At 41.0% G+C, this 17,117-nt stretch overlaps 1 long non-coding RNA gene across 1 annotated transcript in view; it reads right to left on the bottom strand.

The window, feature by feature from the left end:
- Nucleotides 1–2,552: 2,552 nt before the first annotated feature.
- LOC117500968 overlaps nucleotides 2,553–17,117 on the bottom strand; it is a 31,842-nt gene continuing 17,277 nt past the window's right edge. Inside the window, exon 3 of the long non-coding RNA XR_004557902.1 lies at nucleotides 2,553–2,662. This is a non-coding gene — a long non-coding RNA (uncharacterized LOC117500968). The remainder of the gene's footprint in view (nucleotides 2,663–17,117) is intronic.

Raw genomic sequence — 17,117 nt, 5'->3', positions numbered from 1 at the left:
TTGTCCAACCCTTCTGTGCCATTTCCATCTGTCCACTAAAAGTTTTTGTTCCCTTTTGCTGTATTTTTCCCTGGTGTGTCTTGCTAGTAGTTTTGTTGCAGGTGTTAGATTTTTGCTTTCTTTCTTTTAGAAGAGTTCTCTGCCAAAGTTTTCTGCCAGTTTGATAACTGAGGTCTGTTGGGATAAGGTCTCATTGTGATGTTGTGCTACCTTCTTCATGACTACTTCTTCAGAACTCCAAGTACTGTCCAATACCCCCCCCGTCGCAGTATAAAAGGGGGGGGGGGGATATCAGGAAAGATCTTATTTCCTCATTGATCTTGTACAATTCTTAAGCCTGTCTGGTCCTTGCAGAGCATAGGCCACCAACCAGCTCTCTCCAATTCCTTCTATCCCTCGACATCCAAACAATGGAGTGCAAGTCCAAGCCAGCTTCTTTTATTTCAGCCTCCCAGCAGCAACACCAGGTGTTTCTTGATCATCCACGTCGTCTTTCGCCAGATAGTTTCCAACGCAGGGCACCCCGGATTATATTCAGCTCCTCCTTCCTCAAGGTGTGGCCAATCCAGCCCCACTTTCTCTTTCTGACTTCCATGGCTGGAAGTAGTTGTCTCCTGCACTGCCACAACTCTTCATTTGATACCTTTTCGGGCCATCATATGTCAAGGGCTTTACAGAGACAGCCGTTGACATATCAAATTCAAATCAAATTTATTAATTTTTATAGCGCCAATTCACACACACAAAAAAAAAAAAATCACGTACCCTGCAAACACAGGGCCCGAGCTGGTACGTAGGGCTTAACCAGGTCCGCCAAGTAGCAAGGTGCCAGTCTGTGAACAGTTTTATAGGGCAGTAACAGAACCTTAAAATCCGACCTCACAAAGACAGGTAGCCAGTGAAGGGACGCCAAAATGGGCGTAATATGATCAAACCTTCTGCTTCGTGTCAAAAGTCTGGCAGCAGCATTGTGAACCATTTTGTTAGGTTTAGAACCACCTAAACATCATAAAACTGTAACAGAGAAAGACACAACAGTCAAATAAGAGTCAGAGTAGAATTCAATTGTAAATGCTCGCGAGGAGTGCAGCACAGAGACAAGCTTATCTAACAATCTCCAAAACTGCACTAAACGCTGGCTGTGCTCTCGCTCTTATTCAGGATGTCATACAGGTGCGGTTGTCAGCATACGTGGCACAACAGTTGAGCAATCATAAACAGGTCTTGCAACTACAGTTGAGCAAGTTTTGCAACTTCAGGTTTTTGCGACCTCAGGCTGCTGGTTTGGGGAAGGTGCGGTCAGGACTTCCTCTCCCGTGCTCCGTTCTTCAGGTGTTATCTCAGCCAGCATATGTCGGTTAATCTTTTGTTCTTTCCTGTGGTTGAAACCACATGTGTGCGAGTAGAAACATCAGTTTGCAACACAGCTTGTAACACAATTTGCAATACAGCATACTTTCTCTTAGAATCACATCAATCATATTCAATCTTTCCATTACAACTCTCTTTCGCACAGAAAACAATTCATATGATCATATACAAACATTTCATTCCTTATTATTCATTTCGTATGTTATTATATCTTTAATTATTTGATCAGTTGTTTTTAACATCAGCTCTTCTGGCCTCGCTTGCATCAGTTCCTCTTTCTCTGACTCTGCACTAAAAACAACTTCTTCAGTTCCTCTTTTTCCCTAACTGCAAAGACAAAAACAACTCATGTAATCATACATTTCACTTATTTGTAACATATTTTATCAAGAGGTCATCAAGAAGTCAGCAACAGACTTCTGGCAGATACAATGAGTTTATTTCTATTACTAAAGTATTAATAAAAGAATGTATAATAAAAGAATGTATGATAACTGATATATCCATATATACATAAATCCAACACATTTGAAGACACCTAGTGCTCGACTGTGGCAAACCAGAAAATAAAGCATTGCAATAACCCAATCTAGAAGAGATAAATGCATGTATCAAAGTCTCAGCATCAGCCATAATCAATAATTTTTTCTGTCTTCTCTTGCTTGTTCCAGATGATATCAGGTTTTATTGCACCTCCTTCGATATGTCTTCCTGCTGGGATCGCTTTGTCATAAAAGATAGTCACTTTTCCATTGGATGAGACTGGTGCTGGCTAATGCTCCCAAACGTGTCCCTCTACTTCCACCTCCAGTTCCTTGCATACTTTCCAATGTAGATATTTACAGATCTTGTTGTGTCGGCTTGTGCAATGTCCGTCTGCCATGAGGATCTTTTTCACCTGTATGAATTCTAAAGTGTTTGCTCAGAGTGCCCCGTTCTCTAAATCGTTTGCCACACTCAGAACAGTCAAATGGTTTCTTTTTTTTTTTTTTTTTGTTCTCTTAGATGTCTTTTTTACAGGGTGCAATGGGCCCCCAAACCTGCAGTCTACAGTTGCATCCTAATCATTACTGGCATTGTATCTGAGGGCTCTCTTCAAGATGGTGACCGTTCCCTTAACCTTCTTTCTGGTATGAGTTTTAATGTGTGTATTAAGAGTGCTTTTATAACCAAATTTTTCGCCACACTCAGAACAGCTAAATGGTTTTTCACCTGTATGAATTCTAAAGTGTTGGTTCAGAGTGCCCCTTTCTCTAAATCGTTTGCCACACTCAGAACAGTCAAATGGTTTCTCTCCGGTATGAATTCTCATGTGTGTATTAAGAATGCATTTACGACCAAATTTTTCACCACACTCAGAACAGCTAAATGGTTTTTCACCTGTATGAATTCTAAAGTGTTTGTTCAGACCTGTTTTAGCCACAAATCTTTTGCCACACTCAGAACAGTCAAATGGTTTCTCTCCGGTATGACTTCTAATGTGTATATTAAGACTGTTTTTATGACCAAATTTTTCACCACACTCAGAACAGCCAAATGGTTTTTCACCTGTATGAATTCTAAAGTGGCTGTTCAGAGTGCCCCTTTCTCTAAATCTTTTGCCACACTCAGAACAGGAAAACAGTTTATCTCCCGTATGAATTCTCATGTGCGTGTTCAGACTGCTCTTTTGTGCAAAGCTTTTACCACACTTAGAGCAGTCAAATGGTTTCTGCCCTGTATGAATTCTCAAGTGTTTACTCAGACTGTTCTTAAGGGCAAATCTTTCACCACATTCAAAACAACTAAATGGTTTCTCTCCTGTGTGAATTCTCAGATGTGTGTTCAGATTGCTCTTTTGTCCAAATCTTTCACCACACTCACTGCAGCCAAACGGTTTCTCTCCGGTATGAATTCTCATGTGTGTGTTTAAATTGTTCTTTTGAACAAATGTTTTACCACATTCAGGGCAGCTAATATGTTTTTTGGCAATACTACATGGGCCAGAGGTGTTAAATGGTTGTGGTCCTCTACTATCCTCTCCATCAACTTCTAGTTCAACTCTGCTGTGGTTAGTTGAACTGCTCACTTGAAGTTCTGCCTCTGTGAACACAGTTTGGTGTTCATGGAACTCTGACACCAACGATTTTTCTTCATTTTCACTCTTCACATGGACAACAGTGAAGGGGAATTTGTTGACATCAGCCTCCTCCAGCTGATGAAGGTGCTCTCCCCTCTGATTTATCCAGACTTCCTGCTGTTCATCTTTAATGTTTGAAGGCTCCGACTCCAGGTTAACACTCTGATTCCACTTCTGCTGTTCACCAACGAAAACGTCTTCTTTACACGTGGACAGCTGTTGCATGTCTGCAATTAAATAATGAAAGTGATAAAATTTAGAACAACATTCATTAAAACATCTATTATTGATATTTTATTTATTTTTACTTCTATTTTGTCATTTGATTTTTAAACCAGCAACAATGGAAATAAGCATTTCCACTTTCTTGCATCATGCACGTAATTTTAAAGCTAGAGTCTGTAGCCCTGGAGAGCTAGCAAGAGAGCTTGGAAGATTTGAAAGTAGCACCTCCTCTAGGTTCTACCCCCTCCCCCGTCAGTGCTCTGTCCAAAGCCACATGAGAATGACTGACTTTCGCACTAGCACGACCTGTGTCGTGCTAAAACGAACACGTCTTTAACTGGTGCAGACAGGACGTCAGAGGGGCGCCGGTGCATGCTATTGCGCACAGAGAATTGAAATGTTCAAAAAATCTTTCACGCAAAAATGTTGTACTACGTGGCGCGATCTAATCGCCAACACAACGTGCAGCTCGTGAAGTGGAGTAAAGAAGAAGTGAACAGAGCGAGTGGTGACATCAGCGGATCGAATCAGAGCGTAGCTTATCTGAACATTATAACAAGAAGGTTAAATCTGTTATAAACATACTTTAACAGCTGCACACAAGAAGGAAAGAACAACTGTTTTACCAAGCCATGACAATGTAAACATGACAAATAAATAGCTTTTTAGATGGCTGAAATGCTTTCTGCAGCTTGTTAGGTGCACGCATGCGAACGGCTGAAGCTGGAGCATTCCATTGTGATTCAGGAAGTAATTACAGCCATTTTCAACTGTCAATTTGCAGAGAAAATGAATAATTTGACATGGCACAATCCGGTGGAAATTGTAGTTTTGGCTGTATTCCCTCTGCCATTGTACCAAAATGAACTTCTTCAGTGAAACGATGAGTGTGCACGCGCGGAGGAGGGAGGGACAGAGAGGGGGCTTTGAGCCTGGTGACATGAGCAGGAAGAACTAGACATGAAGGCATTGAGTTTTTTTGTTTGAGCGCGCACGATGGGGCTTATACTGGTCAGAGTTTATCGATGCTACAGCAGTCTGATTTTTTTTTTCATTCCTTTTTCTGAATACATAATGTATTGACTACTGTTAGGATAGTTGGACAATTTTACCCAATACAGTGGTCCCTCGCTATATCGCGGTTCACCTTTCGCGGTCTCGCTGTTTCGCTGATTTTTTTTTTGTGCAATTTTGCATGCTTCTTTTTTTAATTGTCTGCTGTGCTTAGTTGCAGCCAAAATCTGGCAACAAGTCCAGAGACTACACTTGCTGTTTGATGAAGAGCGCTCCAGCAGCGAAGAAAAAGCATGGGCATTGTGTTCTGCGTGTGTCTGTTTATAAGAATCTTCTCACTCAGAAGAAAAAAAGAGCACCAACAACTACCCATATCACTCGGAAAAAGACACCTGCACCGAGGTGGAAAAACACGCTGTGGAGCGGCGCCGCGATGAAGAGGCGCGATCAGAGGAACTGTGAAATACTGGTCAGTTACTATTAATAATTTCTTATGTGTCTAACCTTGTAGGTTGATCATTAAAATTAAATTTGTTAGTTCTAAAAGCCATCATAATTATTTATAGGAAAACATTCTATTTTATTTCTCAACAAATGTTTGGGCCTGAAAACAGGTTTTGATCTTTGGTTTCATTCTATAATACTGGGCTTATTTTCTACTAAGGTTTGAACTTTGAGAGTGTTACACAGGAGAGAAAATTGAGAAAATGTGTGTAGTGAGGGGTTTTACAGCCTTAAAACATCTATAATAGTTGTAAAAAAATAACGCTACTTCGCGGAATTCACCTATTGTGGGCTAATTTTTAGAACATAACTCCTGCGATAAACGATGGGAACACTGTATAACAAAAAGTGTTTCTGAACAGTTACCTACCCTAGCTTTAATGTATTTACAATTATATTATGTACTTACATTGAACTTTTTAATAACACACACACTTGTAATATGTAGATAATCGGAAAGTGAATGAGATATGCTCAAACATCTTCAAGCTGTGTAACAATTCATTTTGGGTGAGCTGTGTGGAATAACAAAAGACAAGCAAGAGCTTTTGTCTTTTTGGTACTCTGCATAACTCACTAAACCAATTGGACTACAAAAACACAATAAATCACGGACACTAACAACACTGTGAATCTAACATGGGCAACAATAACATTTAAGACCCAGAACTCCCATAATGCATTGCAGCAGAACAATTTACAGGTTTAGCGACTGGCCTGGCGATCATTCCAGTTTAATTTTGCTGAGTATCATCATCATGACATTAAATTTTTTTTCATGATTATGCATTTCCTAATGCAGTTATATGATCGGTTGATTTTACTGTCATTCATATGTAGGAGCACGGAGTGCCCTCTGGGCATCACACTACTCAGCCTCCCTGGTAAGTCTACTCCAGGGTGCTGGAAAGGTAGGGTTCGGCCGACAGTCGAACTTCAGATTGAAGATGATTTTCGCTGTAGGTTAACTGCTGGTGAAGTCATACCTTAGGTGCAGTTTTTCCGGCCGACTGATTCTGCTATTTTTCTCTCTGTCTGAGGCACTGACAACACTGACTGATCCTGGCCCAGCACCACCAAATCACTGGATTGACCTCGGGATGCCAGGTCTGTTCCACGACTGACGGAGGTCATAACCTGCAGCCTACTGGTGCTGGACATTATATATTAGAGACCCAAAATGGACTCTACTGTATTTTCAATTAAGGACTCTGTTTTTGTTGCTCATATGTTTGTAAACAAAACTTTTGTACAATCTGTAAAAACCTTGTAATGGTTAGAATGGCCTAAGCAGTAGGTCACCCCTTTGGGTCTGGTCTGCTTGAGGTTTCTTCCTCATTATAACCAGACACAGTTTTTCTTACCAATGTCATCCGTGTGCTTGCTCAGGGGGTTGATAAGGTTAGACCTTACTCATATGAAGTGCCTTGAGGCAGCTTTGTTGTGATTTAGCACTATACAAATAAAATAAGTTGAAATGATATGAATTGAGAGGAACAATGTATGTTCCGTCCTGAAGTGAGAGCTGTGTTCGGGGTGCTCTGCAGTAAGTCAGACTCGTTTCGGTGGAGGTTGGCCTCCTCCAGGGGTGTGACATGTCACCAATCTTGTTTGTGATATTCATGGACAAGTTATCGAGGTGTAGTTGGGGAGAGGAGGGTCTTCAGCTTGGTGGGGTCAGGGTTCTCATCACTTGCTTTTTGCAGGTGATGTGGTCCTGTTTGCTTCATCTGCCCGTGACCTCCAGGACTCACTGGATCTGTTCGCAGGCGAGTGGGAGTGGCTGGGATGAGGATCAGCACCTCTAAATCTGAGGCCATGGTTCTCAGCAGGAAACTGATGGATTTCAACTCTGAGTAGAGAATGAGGTCTTGCCCCAAGTGAACGAGTTCAAGTACCTTGGAGTCTTGGTTCCCTAGCGAGGGGACAATGGAGCACAAGATTGGCCGCAGAATCGGTGCCGCAGGGATGGTACTGCATTCGCTTTAACCGTACTGTTGTGACTAAAAGGGAGCTGAGCCAAAAGGCAAAGCGTTCGTATCTACTGGTCAATCTTTGTTCCTAATCTCACCTGTAGCAGGAGCGCCTGCATTCACCATTCAACCTACTAAGTTTGCATGAAGCAAAGGCCATAAAAAAAAAAAAAGGTCTTCAAAGGACAACCCCTCACAGCTCAAGTTCTGGAATATATCTAAATGCCAAAAGGACACTTTCTGTGCCTAGCACAGGAAGGCCAACTGTCATCAACCCCCACCACTAACAGGATTTAAGACTCTTTAAAGTGCATTCCTCATGGAGCTGTGGACCCCTTATCAGATCCCAAACCAGATGGTTTTCATCTAAAACACAGACCCCAGAAAGGTATACTTTTCCCCAAAGGCCAAAAACTGTGCCTTCACAGCACAATTCCAATAAGACCATATAACAGGAGGAATTGCCATCAACTTGGCAGGGCTGTGAAATGAAAATTTTAAAATCTGAGGAAAATTCACAGGGGGTCTGGGGGACACAGCTCCCCAGGAGCCGGGGTCTAGGGCCTTGTGGGGCCCAGAAACCAAATTAAATTTTCATCTACTGATACATTTTTAACATCTCCTGGAAGAACAAATCTCAAATTAGTGCATATTTAAATGATCCTAGATTCAACCTTTCATTTGAACCATCAATGATCATGTTGAAATAACAGAATACGACATGGAAGTAGGACCTGGAATGATTTTCCTTTTAATTGTAAACCAAATTCTGCATCATCTCAGAACAATTAAACTACATGAAATTATGAAGACCTGAAAAGACTGTTAAACCATGTCAAAAACCACAGCTAAAGATTGTAGAATATTTTAAAATAAGGGTAAAATATCAATAAAATCCTTATAGTAAAAAGCCACACATTCTTGTGTAAATTCCTGTAAATCCACTCAAAGCCAGTGTCTTCTTTCCCATGAAAAAAGTCTACATTAATAAAAATCAATTTACATTGTTGTGTAAATTCATGTAGCCTAAATTAATTCAAAGTCACAATGTCTTTTTATCAATGAAAGAAAGTCTAGATTAATGAAAGAAAAAAGGCACCATCTTTTCTGAAATTCTGTTTAACAGCAACAATGTTTATTTTCCAGAGAGAGAGAAAAAAAATTCTTACCAGTTCGCTTTTCCCGTTCATCTTTCAGGTGTGTTTCATGAAGCCAGGCAACAATTCCCGGATTCTTGTCCTTATCAGACTTTTCAAACCGTCTTTCTAGCCATCTTCACTCTGTCTGATGTTGCTCTGTGACCAGACATGCTGCAAAATGCTTCTTTAAAAACTTGACAGTTCTAAAAGTGTGCGATGTCCACATGTTACGTTTAGCTAAGCTTCGCACAGGAGCCACACAGTGTCACCGCAGCAACCAACCAGTCCCGCTTTACAACAACCATTGTAACAGCCAGGCTTTGAGTGGCATTTTTCCTCCGCGAATCTCCGCGGAAACTGATATGTATCTGTAACACACAGATCAGTGTCCGTGGACTTATAAAACTTGCAAACTGTGCAGACCGACGGTTCATCAACTGAAAAAGAGACAGCTCCCAGCTTCTGACCTCATGGAGACCATCTACACAGCGCATCCAAGTAAGACCGGCTATGCTGTCAGAGATAAGCAGAGTGGCTTTAATTACTTCTATTCCCTGTCACTAACCATATCCCACATTAATAAATAAAGTAAATCCCCAGCTGATTAGGACGGAATTCATTCTTAAACTCTTGCAACTGAACCAAATTACATAAACATCATATAATAATTGCTCATTGAACTTCATCATCATCAAATTGCTTACTGTGATATGTCCTGTTATTTAACTCCTGACTGAGTTAAATAAATGTTTTAAACGTATGAAGTGGTCTGTGGTTTCTATGGATTACAGAGGAATCAGACCCAACCTGTAGAACTTACGACTGGATGATTAAAGACTGATTTAATATTTCCTACTGACTGACCCTAAAATCACTGATATTATAACAAGGTTATAATATCATTCAGTCATAGGTGGTGCCCCCATTATTCGAGGTAAAATTATCCACAAGTGATAATTTCAAAATATCCTAAAACACATATTTCCGCTACACACCTATGGTAATGAGGGTTGGGTCATGACCGAAAGAACTAGATCGCAGATACAAGTGCTGATCCAATTCAGAAATCTGAAAAAGATTAATGTGGATACCTTGCCCCTGGACGTTCAACTTCTCTCCTCTGGCCATACTGACTTCCTTTCTGTTGCCGACTCAGTGGATTTTTACAACCAGTCCCTTAGCAGTCTACTGGACCTCCCACCCCCTTAACATCCAAGACAGTCTCCTTCTCGCGCTCAGTACCCTGGTACACCTGTGAGCTGTAAAAGATTAAGGCGGCTGGGCGTGTCCTTGAGCGGCGGGTCAAAGCCTCTGGGCTGACTGCTCACAAACAGGCGTACAAAGAGCACAGGAAGGTATATGCAGAAGCACTGAGTGAGGCACGGTCCAGGTTTTATTCCACTGTCATCAACAACAGCCCTGGAAATTAAAAACAACTTTTCTCAACAATAAATCACCTTCTCAAACCCCATCACTCTCCCACTCTGAGGTCACTGAAGAGAGGTGCAACATGCATATCAATTTTTGCAGACAAAAAGTTGCCAACATCCACTCACATCTTTCCACCACTGCTGCCCCCCCGCCCAACTGCTGACCTACTGTCTGAGAATGTCCAGCCTTTCTGCTCCTTGTTTAACATCACACAAGGAGAGGTGGAGGATGTCAGAAAAATGAAACCATCCACCTGTGCTCTGGACACTTTCCCTTCAGCCCTGCTAAAGGCCAACATCTCTGCCATCTCTCCTTTCATCACCACATCATAAACCACGCTTTCCTGACTGGCCATATCCACCTTCATTAAAAACAGCTGTCATCAGACCACGACTGGAAGGAAAAAAAAAAAAAAAAAAAAAACCCCACCTTGGATCCAGAAATTCTCTCCAATTACAGGCCCATTTCAAACATGCCATTTTTATCAAAAGTTCTGGAGAAACTGGTCGCTACACAACTTCACAGCCACCTCAAGCACAATAATCTTTTTGAGAAGCTCCAGTGCAGCTTTGGCTCTGGCCATAACACAGAAACAGCCTTGGTCAGGGTCACCAATGACCTTGTGATGGCATCAGATTCTGGTTCCCCATCACTTCTCATCCTCCTTGACCCAACAGCTGCTTTTGAAAACTGACCACAGAATCCTCCTCCATTGCCTGCAACAGACCACTGGACTTTCAGAAAATGTTTTAAATTGGTTCACTTTCTATCTGACCGGCAGAACCGAGCATGTCACGTTGGGCAAAGCTAGATCACACACAGGGACCCTGTGATGTTACTTCCTTTTGCTGGAAAAACTGTTGCTTTGGGACTTGATTCTGACTTTTTTGGACACCTTTAAGAAGATATTTTAAACAACTGAGCACAGTTAAAACACTTAGATTCTCCTCTGATGATCAGGGACTTATGTCCCAAGTCTCCATAACGTTATTCCAGATGGGGCAGGTGTTTAGTCCATGGAAGCCACAGTCAACCAGGACAGTCACAGCAGCTGACAGACCCAAAAGCGCATTCGAAATGATCAAGGTAAGATGACTTATCTGACAATTATGAGTTGGGTTTGTACAAGATGACCGTCATTCGACCCAGGTAATTATGGAGAAACCTTTGATTTATGACTCACTGTCTGAACCTAACATTTGAAACATTTTAGTGACACAAAGCAGAGGTCTGGAGCAACAAAGTGTCAGTATATGTTACTCTTTTGTGTCCTTGCATGTTTTTGGTGAGCTGCTGAAAGGACTGAGTTGATTTATGAGAAAGCACTGATAAGAGCTGGGCAGAAAAGCTTTCTTAAGCAGCACGTGTCAGCTGATAAGAACAGAGCAAAACTTTGACCAGGTGCAGTTTGTTTGTAAAAAATGCCGTGGCCACTGCTGCTCTCCCTAACTCAGATTATAAACTGACCTCCAGCAAACTGGTAAGAAATGTATCTCAAATTATTTTTGCAAACGTGTGTGATGCGAGTGTATTGATTCATTCAGTGTGCATCAATTCAATTGATGGGCGAAATCATGATGCATCGCTTGCTGCATGGTTGCATCGATTTTTTCCGAGGTACATTGAATGCACTATCACTGCTTCACGTTGTGTTTGAACATGGGCCAGAGAGCACATTTCCAAGCTACGAGCTCCAGATGCTGCCACTGGGAAGACCGGGCTTTCTCCGAGGCCACCCAGACTGTGGAACAACTGTATAATCCCAGAAAATTGGCAGGAAAAACCGCTGGAGGAGCAGCGAAGAGAATAAAAGACACAAATCATCTCAGAGGTGCAAGAGGGAGAAACACACGCACACACGCTGAGAAACAAAGGGCCATTCAGAACAATTTCGACAGCTGAATACCTGTAGGGTGCCTTGATTGGTGTGTGGTGTCAATGCCGAACGTGGCGCCATTTTGGGTCCAACTGCGCTGAACTACTGAATGGACCTTTTATGTTTTCAACATTCTTTTAAATCATTTAACAACATGCAGCAACACATTCAGGTACAGGTGCTATCAAAATAAATATAAAAATAGTTAAGCTATCAAATTTACAATTTATGATGATTTATTTAATTAATTTAAAGCCTGATTTATGCAGCTGCTGCTCTTTAACTCTGTGTCATGCAATGACGTGCGTGACAGTTTTAAAGTTCTCAGTCTCTGAATTATGCTTTATTATGGACTAATTTGACCCTCAACAAGCTTTTCTGTCTACAATCATCACCTCCAAATCAGGGTAAGTTGTACAATTTACTCTTTTACTGACTTTGTGCTATAAATGTGATGTGGGTTTTTCTGATCCATTTATCAGCGTGCGCGCTATATAATTGATGGCAGATTTGGCTTCGATTTGGGAATCAATGGAATGCAAGGAGAGTTTGAATCCAGCGGGAACTGCCTACTGCGTATAATTGCAGGAAAAATGTTTCATGTGGCGTGTCAAAACTTCTTCCACCTGAGCTACACTTCTAGTTTCAAGTGCCTGACTCCACCTCCCAAGTCACACGTGGTGATGAAACCCAGACAGAGCTTTAATTCATTTGAAAGCTTGACTCTTAGTCTTGTCCATCCAAATTGGAAGTCCCAAAAACCAGTTTTATTGTTATTATCTATCGTCCACCTGGTCGTTACTGTGAGTTTCTCTGTGAATTTTCAGACCTTTTGTCTGACTTAGTGCTTAGCTCAGACAAGATAATTATAGTGGGCGATTTTAACATCCACACAGATGCTGAGAATGACAGCCTCAACACGCATTTAATCTATTATTAGACTCTATTGGCTTTGCTCAAAAAGTAAATGAGTCCACCCACCACTTTAATCATATCTTAGATCTTGTTCTGACTTATGGTATGGAAATAGAAGACTTAACAGTATTCCCTGAAAACTCCCTTCTGTCTGATCATTTCTTAATAACATTTACATTTACTCTGATGGACTACCCAGCAGTGGGGAATAAGTTTCATTACACTAGAAGTCTTTCAGAAAGCGCTAAACTAGGTTTAAGGATATGATTCCTTCTTTATGTTCTCTAATGCCATATACCAACACAGTGCACAGTAGCTACCTAAACTCTGTAAGTGAGATAGAGTATCTCGTCAATAGTTTTACATCCTCATTGAAGACAACTTTGGATGCTGTAGCTCCTCTAAAAAAGAGAGCTTTAAATCAGAAGTGCCTGACTCCGTGGTAAACTCACAAACTCGTAGCTTAAAGCAGATAACCCGTAAGTTGGAGAGGAAATGGCGTCTCACTAATTTAGAAGATCTTCACTTAGCCTGGAAAAAGAGTCTGTTGCTCTATAAAAAAGCCCTCCGTAAAGCTAGGACATCTTTCTACTCATCACTAATTGAAGAAAATAAGAACAAACCCCAGGTTTCTTTTCAGCACTGTAGCCAGGCTGACAAAGAGTCAGAGCTATTGAGCTGAGTATTCCATTAACTTTAACTAGTAATGACTTCATGACTTTCTTTGCTAACAAAATTTTAACTATTAGAGAAAAAATTACTCATAACCATCCCAAAGACGTATCGTTATCTTTGGCTGCTTTCAGTGATGCCGGTATTTGGTTAGACTCTTTCTCTCCGATTGTTCTGTCTGAGTTATTTTCATTAGTTACTTCATCCAAACCATCAACATGTTTATTAGACCCCATTCCTACCAGGCTGCTCAAGGAAGCCCTACCATTATTTAATGCTTTGATCTTAAATATGACCAATCTATCTTTGTTAGTTGGCTATGTACCACAGGCTTTTAATCAATCAATCAATCAATCAATTTTTTTTATATAGCGCCAAATCACAACAAACAGTTGCCCCAAGGCGCTTTATATTGTAAGGCAAGGCCATACAATAATTATGTAAAACCCCAACGGTCAAAACGACCCCCTGTGAGCAAGCACTTGGCTACGGGGAAGGAAAAACTCTCTTTTAACAGGAAGAAACCTCCAGCAGAACCAGGCTCAGGAGGGGCAGTCTTCTGCTGGGACTGGTTGGGGCTGAGGGAGAGAACCAGGAAAAAGACATGCTGTGGAGGGGAGCAGAGATCGATCACTAATGATTAAATGCAGAGTGGTGCATACAGAGCAAAAAGAGAAAGAAACAGTGCATCATGGGAACCCCCCAGCAGTCTACGTCTATAGCAGCATAACTAAGGGATGGTTCAGGGTCACCTGATCCAGCCCTAACTATAAGCTTTAGTAAAACGAAAGTTTTAAGCCTAATCTTAAAAGTAGAGAGGGTGTCTGTCTCCCTGATCTGAATTGGGAGCTGGTTCCACAGGAGAGGAGCCTGAAAGCTGAAGGCTCTGCCTCCCATTCTACTCTTACAAACCCTAGGAACTACAAGTAAGCCTGCAGTCTGAGAGTGAAGCGTCTATTGGGGTGATATGGTACTACGAGGTCCCTAAGATAAGATGGGACCTGATTATTCAAAACCTTATAAGTAAGAAGAAGAATTTTAAATTCTATTCTAGAATTAACAGGAAGCCAATGAAGAGAGGCCAATATGGTGAGATATGCTCTCTCCTTCTAGTCCCCGTCAGTACTCTAGCTGCAGCATTTTGAATTAACTGAAGGCTTTTTAGGGAACTTTTAGGACAACCTGATAATAATGAATTACAATAGTCCAGCCTAGAGGAAATAAATGCATGAATTAGTTTTTCAGCATCACTCTGAGACAAGACCTTTCTGATTTTAGAGATATTGCGTAAATGCAAAAAAGCAGTCCTACATATTTGTTTAATATGCGCTTTTTTAAGGTGGCAGTAATTAAACCATTACTTAAAAAGCCATCACTTGACCCAGCTATCTTAGCTAATTATAGGCCAATCTCCAACCTTCCTTTTCTCTCAAAAATTCTTGAAAGGGTAGTTGTAAAACAGCTAACTGATCATCTGCAGAGGAATGCTCTATTTGAAGAGTTTCAGTCAGGTTTTAGAATTCATCATAGTACAGAAACAGCATTAGTGAAGGTTACAAATGATCTTCTTATGGCCTCGGACAGTGGACTCATCTCTGTGCTTGTTCTGTTAGACCTCAGTGCTGCTTTTGATACTGTTGACCATAAAATTTTATTACAGAGATTAGAGCATGCCATAGGTATTAAAGGCACTGCGCTGCGGTGGTTTGAATCATATTTGTCTAATAGATTACAATTTGTTCATGTAAATGGGGAATCGTCTTCACAGACTAAAGTTAATTATGGAGTTCCACAAGGTTCTGTGCTAGGACCAATTTTATTCACTTTATACATGCTTCCCTTAGGCAGTATTATTAGACGGTATTGCTTATTGTTGCTCACGGTTACGCAGATGATACCCAGCTTTATCTATCCATGAAGCCAGAGGACACACACCAATTAGCTAAACTGCAGGATTGTTTTACAGACATAAAGACATGGATGACCTCTAATTTCCTGCTTTTAAACTCAGATAAAACTGAAGTTATTGTACTTGGCCCCACAAATCTTAGAAACATGGTGTCTAACCAGATCCTTACTCTGGATGGCATTACCCTAACCTCTAGTAATACTGTGAGAAATCTTGGAGTCATTTTTGATCAGGATATGTCATTCAAAGCACATATTAAACAAATATGTAGGACTGCTTTTTGCATTTACGCAATATCTCTAAAATCAGAAAGGTCTTGTCTCAGAGTGATGCTGAAAAACTAATTCATGCATTTATTTCCTCTAGGCTGGACTATTGTAATTCATTATTATCAGGTTGTCCTAAAAGTTCCCTAAAAGCCTTCAGTTAATTCAAATGCTGCAGCTAGAGTACTGACGGGGACTAGAAGGAGAGAGCATATCTCACCCTATTGGCCTCTCTTCATTGGCTTCCTGTTAATTCTAGAACAGAATTTAAAATTCTTCTTCTTACTTATAAGGTTTTGAATAATCAGGTCCCATCTTATCTTAGGGACCTCGTAGTACCATATCACCCCAATAGAGCGCTTCGCTCTCAGACTGCAGGCTTACTTGTAGTTCCTAGGGTTTGTAAGAGTAGAATGGGAGGCAGAGCATTCAGCTTTCAGGCTCCTCTCCTGTGGAACCAGCACCCAATTCAGATCAGGGAGACAGACACCCTCTCTACTTTTAAGATTAGGCTTAAAACTTTCCTTTTTGCTAAAGCTTATAATTAGGGCTGGATCAGGTGACCCTGAACCATCCCTTAGTTATGCTGCTATAGACGTAGACTGCTGGAGGGTTCCCATGATGCACTGTTTCTTTCTCTTTTTGCTCTGTATGCACCACTCTGCATTTAATAATTAGTGATCGATCTCTGCTCCCCTCCACAGCATGTCTTTTTCCTGGTTCTCTCCTCAGCCCCAACCAGTCCCAGCAGAAGACTGCCCCTCCCTGAGCCTGGTTCTGCTGGAGGTTTCTTCCTGTTAAAGGGAGTTTTCCTTCCCACTGTAGCTAAGTGCTTGCTCACAGGGGGTCGTTTGACCGTTGGGGTTTTACATAATTATTGTATGGCCTTGCCTTACAATATAAAGCGCCTTGGGGCAACTGTTTGTTGTGATTTGGCGCTATATAAAAAAATTGATTGATTGATTGATTGTGCTTGTTCTGTTAGACCTCAGTGCTGCTTTTGATACTGCTGACCATAAAATTTTATTACAAAGATTAGAGCATGCCATAGGTATTAAAGGCACTGCGCTGCGGTGGTTTGAATCATATTTATCTAATAGATTACAATTTGTTCATGTAAATGGGGAATCTTCTTCACAGACTAAGGTTAATTATGGAGTTCCACAAGGTTCTGTGCTAGGACCAATTTTATTCACTTTATACATGCTTCCCTTAGGCAGTATTATTAGACAGCATTGCTTAAATTTTCATTGTTACGCAGATGATACCCAACTTTATCTATCCATGAAGCCAGAGGACACACACCAATTAGCTAAACTGCAGGATTGTCTTACAGACATAAAGACATGGATGACCTCTAATTTCCTGCTTTTAAACTCAGATAAAACTGAAGTTATTGTACTTGGCCCCACAATCTTAGAAACATGGTGTCTAACCAGATCCTTACTCTGGATGGCATTACCCTGACCTCTAGTAATACTGTGAGAAATCTTGGAGTCATTTTTGATCAGGATATGTCATTCAAAGCGCATATTAAACAAATATGTAGGACTGCTTTTTGCATTTACGCAATATCTCTAAAATTAGAAAGGTCTTGTCTCAGAGTGATGCTGAAAAACTAATTCATGCATTTATTTCCTCTAGGCTGGACTATTGTAATTCATTATTATCAGGTTGTCCTAAAAGTTCCCTGAAAAGCCTTC

The sequence above is a fragment of the Thalassophryne amazonica genome, chromosome 2 (assembly GCF_902500255.1).
Source record: "Thalassophryne amazonica chromosome 2, fThaAma1.1, whole genome shotgun sequence".
Lineage (NCBI taxonomy): Eukaryota > Metazoa > Chordata > Actinopteri > Batrachoidiformes > Batrachoididae > Thalassophryne > Thalassophryne amazonica.
The sequence above is the reverse complement of the archived record's forward strand: the minus strand, read 5'-3'. Positions and strand labels throughout refer to the sequence as shown.